Source organism: Somniosus microcephalus, chromosome 3 (assembly GCF_052327205.1).
Source record: "Somniosus microcephalus isolate GS21.2 chromosome 3, FLI_Smic_1.0, whole genome shotgun sequence".
NCBI classification, from domain to species: domain Eukaryota; kingdom Metazoa; phylum Chordata; class Chondrichthyes; order Squaliformes; family Somniosidae; genus Somniosus; species Somniosus microcephalus.
In genome coordinates this window covers 360675691-360692000 of record NC_140989.1, presented here as the reverse complement: position 1 = coordinate 360692000, position 16310 = coordinate 360675691, and the positions used below count along the sequence as shown (strand labels likewise).

The window sequence follows — 16310 nt, the reverse complement described above, 5'->3', positions numbered from 1 at the left end:
AGACTGGTACAGTGAACGGTTGAATATATCCGTAAACACGGCTGCCAGCTGGTCAGTGCATGCTCGAAGGACACGCCCAGGGATTCCATCTGGACCAGGTGCTTTGTGGGTGTTCACTCTCTTAAAGGTCTTGCTCACGTCAGCCACGGAGATTGAGAAGACCCGGTCGTCCTGAGCCGTGGGTGCCCTTGTAACAGGCCAGTTGTTGTTGGCTTCAAACCAGGCGTAAAAAGTGTTAAGCTCGCCCGGGAGAGAGGCATTATTGGGCATGACACAGCTGGGTTTCCCTTTGTAGTCCGTAATAGATTGTAGTCCACCACATCCTTCGCGAATCTGAGCTATGATAGTGTGACTCCACTTTATCCGTGTATTGTTTTTTTGCATTTTTGATGGTTTTTCCTTAGATGAGTACAAGAAATCAAAGTACGAGCTATGTCCCCAGAGCTGAATGCGATGGACTGTGCTTTTAGCATAGCACGGATATCGCCATTAGCAGTTCAGTCGGCGCACTGCCTGTGGGTAGAAACTGTTCTTGAACCTGCTGGTCCTGGTTCGAATGCCGCGGTACCGACAACCGGACCGCAGGAGGGAGAACAGTTCGTGCCCAGGGTGATTGGGGTCCTGGATGATGGAGCAGGCCTTGTTCCGACACCTGGTCTGAAAGATCTCCTCCGTGGACGGAAGTGCACACCCGATGATCTTTTCTGCCGTCCTCACAACCCTCTGGATGGCTTTCCTGTCCTGTGCAGTGGTGTTACCATACCACACATTGACACCTCCCGTCAGGACGCTCTCTATGGTGCCACGGTAAAAGTTCACAAGCCACTGTGTGCTTATGCCGCATTTCCTCAGGCAGCGTAGAGGGTAGAGGCGCTGGTGTGCCTTCTTCAGCATGGCCTCAGTGTTGTGATTCCAGGCCAGGTCATCGGAGATCTGCAGTCCCAGGAATCGGAAGCAACTGACGACTTCCACTGGTGTCCCGTCTATGCTGACGGGGCGGTGGTTCCCTCAGTGGCTTCTGAAGTCCACGATGAGCTCCTTAGTCTTGCCAATGTTCAGGGCAAGATTGTTGTCATTGCACCATCTCAACAACAGGGACTCAGGAAAATGTGAGGGCATCAGGTGCAAGCAATGAACTCTTGATAATTAATTACCTTCCCAACAGTACGGTGTTACCTGCTTAATATCACGAGACTGGGCAGAGGAGGTCCATAAATCGCTGAAAGTCACAGCACAAATCCACAGATAATAAAGTTAAACTTATTGACTATTAAATCCATCTGCGCTTAAAAATGAGAGGGAGGAACTGAATGAAATCAATATTTGTAGGGAAATGGGGTTAGGGAAATTGACATGATTGAAGGCCGATAAATCCCCAGGGCCTGATAATCTACATCCTAGGGTACTTAAGGAAGTGACCCTAGAAATAGTAGATGCATTGCTGGTCACCTTCCAAAATTCTATAGACTCTGGAACAGTACCCATGGATTGGAGGGTAGCTAATGTAACCCCACTATTCAAAAAAGGTGGTAGAGAGAAAACGGGGAATTATAGACCAATAAGCCTGACATCGGTAGTGGGGAAAATGCTAGAGTCCATTATAAAAGATGTAATAGCAGAGCACTTGGAAAACTGACAGGATCGGACAAAGTCAACATGGATTTACAAAAGGTAAATCGTGCTTGACTAATCTACTGGAATTTTGAGAGGATGTAAATGAGACAATAGATAAAGGGAGAACCAGTGGATGTGGTGTATTTGGACTTTCAGAAGGCTTTCGATAAGGTCCCACATAAGAGATTAGCATGTAAAGTTAAAGCACATGGGATTGGGGGTAAGGTACTGACTTGGATAGAGAACTGGTTGGCAGACAGGAAGCAAAGAATTGGAATAAGCGGGTCTTTTTCCGAATGGCAGGCAGTGACTAGTGGGGTACCGCAGGGATCGGTGCTAGGACCCCAGCTATTCACAATATATATAAAATGATCTAGACGAGGGAACTAGATGCTTTGGATACTGATGGGGGGGGGGGGGGGTGATGGCTTACCAGGGGAAGGTAGCAGCAGCCGCCAACTTCCTGGCACCAGGGGTGGTTCTACTGCACACGATGGGAGGAAAAAGACTGGGAGAGCTAGTGATGGGGGATTCTATTGTAAGGGGAATAGATAGGCATTTCTGCGGCCACAAACGAGACTCCAGGATGGTGTGTTGCCTCCCTGGTGCAAGTGTCAAGGATGTCTCAGAGCGGCTGCAGAACATTTTGGAAGGGGAGAGTGAATAGCCAGTTGTCATGGTGCATATTGATATCAATGATATAGGTAAAAACTGGGATGAGGTCCTAAAAGCTGAATATAGGGAGTTAGGAGGTAAATTAAAAAACATGGCCTCAAAAGGTAGTAATCTCAGGATTGCTACCAGTGCCACATGTTAGTCAGAGTAGAAATAGAAAGATATTTCAGATGAATTCGTGGCTAGAGGAATGGTGCAAGGGGGGAGGAATTCAAATTTCTGGGACATTGGAACCGGTTCTGGGGGAGGTGGGACCAGTACAAAACGGACAGTTTGCACCTGGGCAGGGCCGGGACCGATGTCCTAGGGGGAGTGTTTGCTAATGCTCTGGAGGAGGGTTTAAACTAAAATGGCAGAGGGTTGGGAACCTGAGCAGAGAGACAGAGGAAAGGGAAACAAGGATAAAAGCAAAAGACAGGAAGGAGAAAAACCAAAAGTGGCAGGCAGAGAAATCAAAGGATTTAAATCAAACATGGCCACAGTAAATAATAATTCTAAAAGATCTAAGAGCGTTAAAAATACAAGCCTGAAGGCTTTGTGTCTTAATGCAAGGAGCATTCGTAATAAGGTGGATGAATTAGCTGCGTAAATAAGAGGTAAACGAATATGATATGATTGGGATTACGGAAACATGGCTCCAGGGTGGCCAAGGCTAGGAACTCAATATCCTGGGATATTCAATATTCAGGAAAGATAGGCGAAAAAGGAGGTGGGGTAGCATTGCTGGTTAAAGAGGGGATTAACACAATTGAAAGGAAAGATATTAGCTCTGATGATGTGGAATCTGTATGGGTAGAACTGAAAAATACCAAGGGGCAGAAAACGTTAGAGAGAGTGGCATATAGACCTCCAAACAGTAATGCAGAGGTCAGGGAAGGCATCAAACGGGAAATTAGAGAAGCGTGCAATAAGGGCAAAGCAGTTATCATGGGTGACTTTAATCTACATATAGATTGGGCTAACCAAATTAGTAACAATACTGTAGAGGAGGAATTCCTGGAGTGTATACAGGATGGTTTCCTGGACCAATATGTTGAGGAACCAACTAGAGATCAGGCCATCTTAGACTGGGTATTAAGTAATGAGAAAGGATTAATTAGCAATCTTGTTGTGCGAGGCCCCTTGGGTCAGAGCGATCATAATATGATCGAATTCTTCATTAAGATGGAGAGTGAAGTAGTTGACTCAGAGACTAGGGTCCTGAATTTAAATAAAGGAGACTACAATGGTATGAGGCACGAGTTGGGTAGGATTGATTGGGGAATGACACTCAAGGGTTGACGGTGGATGGGCAATGGCAAACATTCAAAGATCGCATGGATGAACTACAAAATTTGGCCATCCCAATTTGGCATAAAAATAAAACAAAAAAAGGTGACTCAACTGTGGCTAACAAGGGAAATTAGGGATAGCATAAGATCCAAGGAGAGGACATATAAATTAGCCAGAAAAAGCAGTAAACCTGAGGATTGGGAGCAGTTTAGGATTCAACAAAGGAGGACAAAAGGATTAATTAAAAGGGGGAAAATAGAGTATGAGTGTAAGCTAGCAGGGAACATAAAAACTGACTGTAAAAGCTTTTACAGTCAGTTAAGAGAAAAAGATTGGTGAAGTCAAGCGTAGGTCCCTTGCAGTCAGAATCGGGGGAATTTATAACGGGGAACAAAGAAATGGCAGACCAACTAAATACATACTTTGGTTCTGTCTTCACAAAGGAGGACACAAATAACCTCCCAAAGATGTCGAGGAACATAGGGTCTAATGACAGGGAGGAACTGATAGAAATCAGTATTTGTAGGGAAATGGTATTAGGGAAATTGATGAGATGGAGGGCTGATAAATCCCCAGGGCCTGATAATCTACATCCTAGGGTACTTAAGGAAGTGGCCCTAGAAATAGTAGATGCATTGCAGGTCATCTTCCAAAATTCGATAGACTCTGGAACAGTACCCATGGATTGGCGGGTAGCTAATGTTACCCCACTGTTTGAAAAGGGTGGTAGAGAGAAAACGGGAATTACAGACTGGCAAGCTTGACATCGGTAGTGGGGAAAATGCTAGAGTCCATTATAAAGGATGTAATAGCAGAACACTTGGAAAGCAGTGACCGGATCGGACAAAGTCAACATTGATTTACAAAAGGTAAATCATGCTTGACTAATCTACTGGAATTTTTTGAGGATGTAACTGGTAAAATAGATAAAGGGAGAACCAGTGGATGTGGTGTATTTGGATTTTCAAAAGGCTTTCGATAAGGTCCCGCATAACAGATTAGCGTGTATAATTAAGGCACATGGGATTGGGGGGCGAGGTATTGACTTGGATAGAGAACTGGTTGGCAGACAGAAAGCAAAGAGTTGGAATAAATGGCTCTTTTTCCGAGTGGCAGGCAGTGACTAGTGGGGTACCACAGGGATCGGTCCTTGGACCCCAGCTATTCACAATATATATTAATGATCTGGATGAGGGAACTAGATGTAATATCTCCAAGTTTGCAGTTGACACAAAGCTGGGTGGGCATGTGTGCTGTGAGGAGGATACCGAGAAACTCCAGTACGATTTGGACAGGTTGGGTGATTGGGCAGATGAAATATAAACGTGGATAAATGCGAGGTTATCCACTTTGGTTTCAAAAACAGGAAGGCAGATTATCTGAATGCACTTCCCCTTCTCCCAATCTATTGCCAATGAGACCTGGGCGTCCTTGTGCACCAGTTGCTGAAAGTAAGCATGCAGGTGCAGCAGGTGGTTAAGGCGGCAAATGGTATGTTGGCCTTTGTAGCGGGAGGGTTCGAGTACAGGAACAAGGATGTCTTGCTACAGTTGTACAGGGCCTTGGTGAGACCAAATCTCAATTCAATTCAATTTTATTTGTCATATATGCAGCAGACATGTGTACTGCACAATGAAATGTTGATTTTTACGAGTCCTCCCAACATTGGAATAAATGGAGTATTGTGTGCAGTTTTGGTCGCCTTATCCGAGGAAGGATGTTCTTGCCATGGAAGGAGTGCAGCGAAGAATCACCAGGCTGATACCTGGGATTGCAGGAATGATGTATGAGGAAAGATTGGGTCGATTGGGCTTATATTTGCTGGAGTTTAGAAGAATGAGAGGGGATCTCATTGAAACTTATAAAATTCTAACAGGACTAGACAGACTATGTTAAGTCCGTGAATGATTGAGACACGGACCAGCAGGAGTGAAAACAAACAAGTCTTTACTGGTGGAAGTCAATAGTGAAACTAACAAACAGAGGCTCTCTAGCGCCTTTTATACAGGGGTGGTCACTGCCGGTACTGCAGTCTGAGACCAGTTATTCTCTTAAAAAGGTACATAAACAGTACAGAACATTCATTTAACAACTAATTGGTAACTAATTACAATCACGGTTGCTAGATACATTGGTTAAGTTTAAGCAATTATAAGTTCAGTCTTTGAGGAGGCTTCCTGATTCTGTCTGGATAACGCCTCTTTGGGGTATCAGGTTCTTCTGGCAATGTTGAGTCGGGATCAATGTCGTTGTTTGGTTCATCTGCTTCCAATATTACCGGTTCTGCGGTAGCTGCAATTGGAACGTCGATTTCATTACCAGGTGTATCAGATCGTGGTGTGGAGTTGACGTTTTCCAGTGACTCTAGAATCTGGTCAGCATGGAGTCTTACAATGCTCTCCCCAACGTCCACGGTATACGAGAGGTCCTTGTCGTGTACAAATCGTTCCTGGCTGCCATTTCTCAGTGCAGTAGTCCCGGGCCAAAACTGGTTGACCTATCTTAAAACTGGTCGGCCTTTCATTCATATTCTGAAACTGCCTGTTCTCCACATCTCTTCGGACGTTTGGCTTAACCAAATCCAAGCGGCATCATAGTCTTCGATTGAAGAACATCATGGCTGGAGTTTGGTTGGTAACCGCATGTGTCGCATTCCGGTAGGCAAACAAGAAGTTGTCCACCTTGTGTTGTAGGGGTATATCTTCATTACACATTGCCTTGATAGTCTTCTTGAATGTTTGGACAAACCTCTCGGCCAATCCATTAGTGGCTGGATGATATGGGGCAGATGTGTAGTGCTTAACACCATTGTTCTTTAAGAACCTCCGGAATTCTTCAGACACAAACTGTGGTCCATTGTCAGAGCAAATCTGTTCAGGCAGCCCATTCCTGGCGAATATGGTTCGTAAAACTGTGATAGTTTTTTCTGTGGTGGTCGAGGACATTTTTATTACCTCTGGCCACTTTGAATGTGCAGCCACCGCAATTAAAAACATCGAGTCCATGAAGGGACCAGCAAAATCAATGTGCACCCTTTGCCATGGAGATGAGGGCCACTCCCATGGATGCAGAGGAGCTTGTGGTGGGGCGTTTTGGACCTTCTGGCATCCTGCACAGCTCTTGGTCATCTCTTCGATTTCTCTATCGATTCCCAGCCACCACACAAACGCTCTGGCTAAGTTCTTCATTTTTACCTCACCCAGATGACCCTCATGAAGCTCATTGAGCACTCTATCCGTCAACTTAGGTGGAATTACTACTCTGGATCCACACATCAAGGTTCCTCTGCACACTGACAGCTGTTCTCTTCTCGGCGAACCACTGCTGCCAGCATTCTCGCCATGTGCTGGCCATCCCTTCACCATTAAATCATCGACCCGTGATAGTGTCGGGTCATTCCATGTTTCCTTTTCTATGTTTGCATTCGTCACAGGGAGACATTCGACTATGGTCGAGTGGAATAACTCCATTGGATCTACTGCAAGGTCTTCTTCTTCCACCGTCAGCAACGGTAGGCGTGACAATCCATCAGCATTTCCATGCTGTAAATTTAGTTCCTTTGTACTCGATGTCATATTGGTGTGCCCCGAGGAAAAGGGACCATCTCTGCAGCCGTTGTGCCGTCATTATCGGTACGCCCTTCTGAGGGTTGAAAATGGAGACAAGAGGTTGATGATCGGTTAGTAGAGTAAATTTTTGACCGTGCAGATAGTGATTGAACTTTACCCCCCACACTAGGCCGAGGGCCTCTGTCAATCTGAGCGTAGTTACGCTCGGCAGAAGTTAACGAGCGTGACGCAAAAGCTATCGGCCTCTCTAACCCATCAAGGAACTTGTGACAGTACCGCCCCAATGCCGTAGGGAGACGCATCACACGCCAGTCTGATCAGCAGTGCTGGGTTGTAGTGAGCCAATACTTCCCTTGAAGTGATTAAGTCCTTACTCTTCTGAAAAGCACGCTTACAATCATCGCTCCATTTCCATGCTACCCCCATTCGTAGCAGGGCGTTCAGTGGGTGCAAAATTGTCGACAAATTCGGCAAAAACTTATGATAGTAATTCACCAATCCACGGAATGACCTCAGTTGCGACACATTTTCAGGCGCTGGGGCCTTAACAACCGCTTCAATTTTGTCAGGGGATTTATGTAACCCCTCTTCATCAATCACGTGGCCACAATACGATATGTTTCTTAAAAAACTCGCACTTGGGGCGGTTGGCTCGTAGCCCATGTTCCCGTAGTCTAGTGAGCACCTGTTCTAGGTTGTTAAGGTGTTCACTGTCATCTTCACCGGTCACAAGGATGTCGTCCAAGTAACACTGAGTCCCCGGAATCCCTTGCAGGACTTGTTCCATCGCTCTTTGCCATATCGCCAGAGCCGATGCTACTCCGAATACCAATCGATGATACTGGTAAAGACCTTTTGTGAGTGTTTATCGTGAGATACTTCCTAGAGGACTCTTCTGCAAATATGCTTGTGCTAGGTCAATTTTTGTAAAACGCTTCCCTCCAGACAGTGAGGCGAAGATGTCTTCTATCCTTGGAAGAGGATATTGTACTGTGTGAAGGACTGGGTTCACCATCACCTTGAAATCCCCACAGATGTGAATCTTCCTTGGCTCCCCGGACTTATTGCTTAACGTTTTCTTCATGACAGGAACGATGGGTGTCGCCCACTCGCTCCAGTCGACCTTAGACAACACGCCTGCCTTCTCCAGATTCTCCAGCTCTGCCTCGACGGCTGGGCGAATTGCATAAGGTACCGGTCTTGCTTTGAAAAACTTGGGAACTGCATTCTCTTCTATTTTTATCGAGGCGGTTACGCCTTTAAGCGTGCCCAGTTCTTGTTGAAATACCTCTTTGGCGGTAGCTAAGATTGTTGACAATCGTCCAGGGGTGACGTCTTCATCTTTTTTACCGTCCACCGTCATTGCATGAATGGAATGCCAATCTAAGTTTATCTTCCCGATCCATTCCCGTCCCAATAATGGTGGTCCACCATTTGGCAGTATGTAGAGATACAATTTCCGTATTTTCTTGCCATTGTATTCGACAGGCACCCTTATTTTTCCTTCTGGGGTATACTTTTTGCCCCGTATACATCGTCAAAACGATGGATGTCTCTCTCAAGGGTATGTGTGAAAATAGCTGCTCGTAGTCTCGTCGATTCACGACGGTTAGCGCTGATCCTGTATCCAATTCCATTTGAACTTGGGACCCTGCTATCGTGAGGGTGACCCAAATGGTTCGGTGATCCTCTTTTGCGATTACATTGTGAAGTTTGAGACAGCTTAGTCTCCTGTTTCCGGATTCACTATCGCTCATCTGGTCTTCGGAACTACTGTCCGTCATCTTTTATACTTTCTTGTACGGTTCCTTAGTAGCCTTTTTGTTGTCGCTGGTCTTCTTACCAGACCTGCAAACGCGTGCAATGTGTCCAATCTTCCCGCATTGTCTGCATATTTTGTCTTTGGACCAGCAGTCCTTCTGGTCATGGTTAGTTCTGCCGCAGCGATAAGATTTTGCAAATCCCCGTGTCATTTCGTGGGTGCCGTATTCCTGTGGTTTTTGTTGAATTTCTGCAGCTCCCCTGGCTGCTGCTTCATACGATACTGCCACGCTGAAAGCCTTATCTAGCGTCAGCTCTTTTTCTGAGTGTAACTTCTTCTGTGTTCCTTCTCTCAGGAGTCCACAGACAAATTTGTCCCGTAGGGTATCTGCCAGTCCTGCTCCAAACTGGCAGTGCTTTGATAGCTTGCGTAGTTCCGTAAGATACTCAGCATTGCTCTCATCTTTGTGCAGAGTTCTCCTGTGGAATTTAAATCTTTCTGTTATCAACAGCGGTGCAGGGTTTAAGTGTTCCTGTAGGACAGCAACAATTTTGTTAAAACTCTTCGCCTTCGGTTTGGCTGGAGTAATCAGGTCCCATAATAGGCCGTACGTTCTAGCGCCCATTAAGTTTAGCAATATCGATGCCTTTTTCCCCTCCGCTATTTCGTTTGCCTCGAAATATACCTCGACTCTTTCCACATATGTGGTCCAGTCCTCTAATGTATTATCAAAAGCAGTGATCCAGCCAGTCTTCGGCATCTTGCAAATCTAAAATGGCGCCTCCCGCGCTTTGCCTTGTTCCCCGCTGTTGTTAGCGCTGCTTTCCACGGTTTCTTGCGCGTTAAATATTGATTCTTTTTCTTTTATTATTTTCCCGTCGTGGAGCGGACCCTCTGGGACACTTCCCTCCATCTTCTTAGGTCCGAACGCTGCCCGGCTTCGAAGCACCGGCCGCGCCCTGTGTGCTCCACCCTCTCTCTGCTTCCCGACTCGCTGCCCGGCCCCGTTGAAAAGCCACCCGATTGAGCTTCAGCCCGCCGCAGCCCAGGAAGGATCAGAGCACTACCTGCCACCAGCCCGATTAGCTGGGAAACCACAGACCGAGGAACCCAGCCTGGCCCTGGAAAGTCTCTCCTGCAAGTTTTCAAACCTATGATTGACGGTCGACGCCCGTTTCGAGTTTCTTTTGGACTTTATTATTATTATTTTTTTTTTTCTTTCTTCTGGCTCCGACCTTCAACAACGTCGTCTGAGGTGCTGCCGAGTTGCAGGTAAGTTCGTTTCTTACTCGTCGCCAGTGTTAAGTCCGTGAATGATTGAGACACAGACCAGCAGGAGTGAAAACAAACAAGTCTTTACTGGTGGAAGTCAATAGTGAAACTAACAAACAGAGGCTCTCTAGCGCCTTTTATACAGGGGTGGTCACTGCTGGTACTGCAGTCTGAGACCAGTTATTCTCTTAAAAGGTACATACACAACAGACTAGATGCAGGAAGGATCTTCCCGATGGCAGAGGAGTCCAGATCCAGGGGTCACAGTCTAAAGATAAGGGGTAAACCATTTAGGACAGAGATGAGGAGGAATTTCTTCACCCAGAGAGTGGTGAACCTGTGGAATTCTCTACCACAGAAGGCAGTAGAGGCCAATTCATTAAATATATTTAAGAAGGAGTTGGATATATTTCTTAAGGCTAAAGGGATCAAGGGATATGGGGAGAAAGCAGGGACAGGGTACTGAATTTGGATGATCAGCCATGATCTCATTAAATGGCAGAGCAGGCTCGAGGGGCCGAATGACCGACTCCTGCTTCTATCTTCTATGTTTCTATGTTTAAAGCTCAGACTATTAAACCAAGCCAGCTTACCTCCATTTTGCACTTTAACCCAATGGTTGTGCTTAAATTCAAGTTGTCCTTCCTTAATAACATCACCACGATAGTGCACCTCACAATGCTATTGGACCTCAATGCTATTGGTTGAAACGCACAATATAATGCTGTAGCAGGTCACTTGGTCGCATACCGGGGAAAGAAAATGGACAAAATAGGTGTTTATCACACACAGTGCATCTCCAGCCACACCGACCAGCAAGGTCCCAAGTTAGTTTCCCGGCCTTTTATGGAGCAGAACTGGCCTTGGCATCCTCAGGCAAGGAAAGGGAAAGTCACGCAGGCTTCTGACTCCTGATTCTCACTCACTGGATTACAGTGAGTATAATGTTAAATTTGGCTTCGACAGTCCTCAAAAGTTGAATAGGCCGACATACACTGTTCAGGCTCACACACGAAGAATGGTCAACATAGTTGAGTCAATGGAGAGCTCCCAATACCCATGAGCCCAGCCCGAGTTGTCACTTTCAGGAGGAGGTATCAAAGAATCATACAACTCAGAAGGAGGCCATTCAGTCCATTGTGCCTGTACCAGCTCTGAGCTATCCAATTAGTCCCACTCCCCTGCCCTTTCCCAATAGCCCTGTAAATGTTTTCTTTTTAAGTATACAGTATATCCACTTCCCTTTTGAAAGTTACTATTGAATTTGGTCCCACCACCCTGCCAGACCATAACAACTCACTGCATACAAACATTTCTTGTTACTGACCCTCCTGCCAGTGGAAACAGTTTCTCCCTCTCTACTCTATCAAAACCACTCATCATTTTGAACACTTCTTTTGAATCTCCCCATAACCTTCTTTGCTCCAAGAACAATCCCAGCTTCTCTAATCTCTCCATATAACTGAATTTCCTCATCCCGGGTACCATTCTAGTAAATCTCCTCTGCACCCACTGGAAGGCCTTGACAGCCTTCATAAAGTGTGGCGCCCAGAATTGGACACAATACTCCAGCTGGGGCCTAACCAATGATTTATAAAAGGTTTAGCACAACTTCCTTGCTTGCTTTTGTACTCGATGCCTGTTTATAAAGCCAAGGATCCCATATGCTTTTATAAACAGCTTGATCAACTGTTAAAAAGAACAAATGAAAGGCAAGGGGTTGGACCAAAGAACCACTTGTACAATCCTGTCAAGATCAAACATTGGCAACTATGTAGAAAGCTCTGCCAATTTGAAGGGTATTAAGGGATGGGGAGGGGGGGGGGGGGGGGGGGGGGGGAGAGAATTAAAGGCAAGGAACTGATTTTAAAAAAAGGGCTATATAAAAAAGTGGGACACTTGTTGGGCTGAAAGGCCCAATACTGTTCCTATTTTGGTAATCAGAACCACCTATCTGTGCTGGAAACACAATGGCCGATTGGAAGTGACGGTTTCCTGCATGCACTACGCATGTGCAGGAAACTGGCACTTCCATTCCTCTGAACGAAGAGGTTCAGAGGTCGAAGGCGCGCACAGGGGAGTCTGCGCGTGCGCTTTGAACTTAGGTTTTCACGCGAGGTTAAGTCTCCAGAAGTTACACATTTAAAAAGCAGGCGTAAGGCCTGCTTTTTGCAAGGTAAGTGGTCAATTAATTAAAATTGAAACTTTTTTCCACAGGTTTATTAGTTTTAAATGCTTTAAAGCAAGGTAAGTTTATTTTTAGGCCTGTTATAATTTAAAATTATTTTTTTCAAAAATTTAAATTATTGTTTAAAAGTTATTTAATGTAATTTATAGTTTATAAGTGTGATTTAAAAAAAATTATTTGAAGGTTTAATGCTATTCTGGGGCTGGTAGTATTCATAAGTGTGACAGGTCTTCCTGTCAGACTTATGAATGGAGCATTCCCTGCTCCGATTGGCTGCCCATGGCTCACGTGATCACAGGGGACGCATCGCATAACTGCGTCCCTGGGACACGCAAGCACAGCGCGCCAGCACCTGGGCCAGGCACCGGAGAAGAATTCCATGGGAGCCCAGAGCTCAACTGCCGGTGCGCAAGGTTAAGTGTAGGTCTGGGGCTTGCACCCGCAGGAAGCCCCCGACCCGAATTTCTGGGCCACTGTGTCCTATTGCTAACAAAGAAAACTTCAACTCAAGTTTCTCAGAATTAGCAAGAGTGAAATGCTGATGTAGTGATAGTGGATAAAACACAAGATGGATAAAAACACTCCCCAATAGAGCAACAAAGGTTTAAAGTGGTCAAGAGTTTGTGGCTCACAAATCAAAAACTCATTCATTTATTGTTTTCTCCCAGGCCATAGACTCCTGCTGGAACACAGTTCCACAGGCATTGGCAGCTCTCTGGTACCTTGCTTACCTGGCCTCAAGGTGTTTCTATATAGGAACAGGGGTAACATTCACACCCATTCAATAGCTGATCTGTACCTTAACTCCATCTACCCGCCTTGGTTCTGTAACCCTTAACACCCATACCGAACAAAAAAAACCGATCAATCAAGCGTTTTGAAATGTTTAATTGACCCCCTAGCCTCAACTGCTTGTTGGGGGAGAATGTTCCAGGCTTCCACCGCCCTGTGTGTGAAGAAGTGCTTCCTGACATCACCCCTGAAAGATCTAGCTCCAATTTTAAAAAGGTTATGCCCCCTTGTTCTGGACACCCTCACCAGAGAAAATAGGGTCGATAGTGAGAGCTTGTGACTCTTTTAATCATCTTAAACACCTCAATTTATATTACTCAATTATTTCCTTCTTGCGAGGGACATTTGGAGTCTTCCCCATTTTACTTGGCTATGGAGGTGGGCTCTGCTGTGAAATTGAGAGTCTACTATATCAGTGCAAATGACTGGGTCTCCCCATTTTATATCATTGAAATTGGCTCCTTTCTCTGGTAGTTTATATGCATGGTTGCATTGATAGTATGCAGGTCATGGATAGAGGCCTACACACTTCCCATTGGCTGTGCTCCTGTAATATAAAAGTAAGTCTAATGCGCAAGTCTTGCCAGTTCAAAGTTGGCAAACCCAATCTCCACAAACTTGTCTTGTGCACTGGATACCAATCAGGAGCAAGGAATTGAGGCGAGTTTTTGCCTCCCTTGCTCAGGAGATGCCAAGACCCATTGCAATACCTCAACCACTGTCTTTTAAAAAAAAATATTCATTCACAGGATGCAAGCATCGCTGGCAAGGCCAGCATTTATTGCCCATCCCTAATTGCCCTCGAGAAGATGGTGGTGAGCCGCCTTCTTGAACTGCTGCAGTCCGTGTGGTGAAGGTGCTCCCACAGTGCTGTTAGGGAGGGAGTTCCAGGATTTTGACCCAGTGACGATGGAGGAACGGCGATATATTTCCAAGTCAGGATGGTATGTGACTTGGAGGGGAACTTGGCGGTGGCGGTGTTCCCATGCGCCTGCTGCCCTTGTCCTTCTAGGTGGTAGTGATCGCGGGTTTGGGCGGTGCTGGCCCACCCAGATCAGCTAACATGACAACTGCCCAGGAGCTTGAACCTGGGACCTTGTGGTCCGTGTGTCTCGGTGCTATGGGCTGCATGGATGGTGACTTTCCTCACTCGGCCCTGGGGTGGAAGGCAAGTTACATTTAAAACAGGGTTCAGATATCGAGTGGTTAGATCACAATACAGGACCTTTGAGAACAGCAAGCCGTTGCAAGACATGCCTACTGTTGGCTGGACATCATGCTGACAACCAAGAGTCAAAAGTCCAACGTTGATATTTTAAGAGATTCTTTTGAAACCATGGACAGTAATTGAAGCATCTGAATTGTAAACACCCCAATAAATAACAAAATAACTGCTCATATACTAAACATTGGGTTGCAATTATTCTGAGGCTGGCTTTTTCCTATCTTAAAAAAAAACACTGCAAGACACATTAACACTTTCAGCTGGCGGTGAAGTGCCAATTTCTGCTCCCTGAACACTGCTCACTGGGCCAGAGTCAGTTTTTAGTTGCTCCATTCTTTCGCACAGCGGGACACCGCGGACGATGAGGGCTTTTGCTCACTGCCGTGTTCAGCATTTGGAACGTGTCTCTCTTCCCCCGCGAGAACGACATGACTGCGGATGCGCTGACAATAATTCAGAAGGCAAGTGAAGTCCGCCTCAGCCACGCCAAAAAAATAATTAAGAATGAAAAAGGAAAACTTGCAGTTGTTTTAAGAATACAAGGGGGGGGGGGGGGGGAGTACAGAACACCACCGCACCCCCCCTCCTCTCCTCTCTCTCACATCTTGTACACGTTGTAATTCATTAAAAAAACACAGGAAAATTAATGAGTTTCAGTCCCATGTGTGACAGGAGAGGGGAAATTAAAAAAAAAGGTATTTTGAAATCCTTCGCGGGCATTCAAGTAATCATTTAAAAATAGACCGGATTTCTCATACACTACACCACACTACACTTGAAGGGGTTTAACTTGACTGTTGGAAGTCATTCCAGCACCTACAATAGTACTTAAACTGCTCTTAGCTGTATCTACCCAAGTGGAAAGAAAATCCAGCAACAATTTACTTCCATTTCTCAAAAGCCTCTTCTACTCGGCATTAACAGTAACTTCCAGTATCCTCTATCCTTAATTACAATCTTAAAAAGTTGTAAAGTACACAGAGCTAATCATTCTTTAACGCTCAGCTCCGAGTAATGATTAGCAGGTAGCAGCTGGCTAGTCACATAATTACCAGAGATATGAAAGAACAGTCTTTAACGCTTTACCATAGCTTCATCTCACTGCTTAACAGCACATCACTGCATTGAAGGTAACTTCATAATTACACATAAGCTCCCGAGATAAAAAAAATCGCACGGTTTGAAAGAACGTACTTGGAAACTCTATAGATTTTTGTTGTTGTTCCATCTTATTAGAATGACTTGGAACTGCGAGAGAGACACTCACTGTAATGAAGTTGAATCTCTAATGAATAGATGATAGACGTTGTCAGAGTCACTGGACCTACCTTTATATAGACGGGGCGAGCAGGAATCTAGATCCTAAGGAACAGGCTGAAAAGACAAGCCAAGCCAGTGGAGGTAGGTAGGACATCAAGCGTTTCAGTCACTACATATGTGACTTGCAGTTCTCCAGCAGAAGGAACGGAATGGAAGGACTGGTGAACGACTGACCTCCTCCAGCTAAGGCCGCTTTGTGAATCAAACATACCCCATTTGTGCAGCACAGTCACAGTGATTTGCATTGATTATCTCCACTTGAGCAGATACATTTAAATTAATCTGGCACAGTTGCAAGGAAGAGGCGGAGTGGGTGGAAAGTGTGGACTGGATTTGCAGGTTCTGGAATGACTCTGTCAAGTGCAGCCGCCAGTTCTCTTCATGCCGTGCCGCCCAGAGCAACAGTGCCAATCACAGTCAAAAGAATCTGCATGGAAATATGGAGACGCTTTTGACTTATTATCTCGCATTTGCTGTTGTACTTGACTGCTTTCCAAAGATATCTCGCATGAGTCTGATTTTAAAAATAGAAAAACAAATACAAACATTTTCTTTTTAAATGGTGTAAGAATCATTCTTCTCCCACCACAGTTTTTTTCTTTAAATTTATTTTTGAAACAA

The 16310-nt window shown here is 45.4% G+C and overlaps 1 protein-coding gene across 1 annotated transcript in view; it reads right to left on the bottom strand.

The window, feature by feature from the left end:
• adgrl2a (adhesion G protein-coupled receptor L2a) overlaps positions 1-15967 on the bottom strand; it is a 777020-nt gene extending 761053 nt beyond the window's left edge. The window contains exon 1 of the mRNA XM_085983501.1: positions 15698-15967. The gene's annotated coding sequence lies outside the window, so the exon portion shown is untranslated. The remainder of the gene's footprint in view (positions 1-15697) is intronic.
• Positions 15968-16310: the final 343 nt, after the last annotated feature.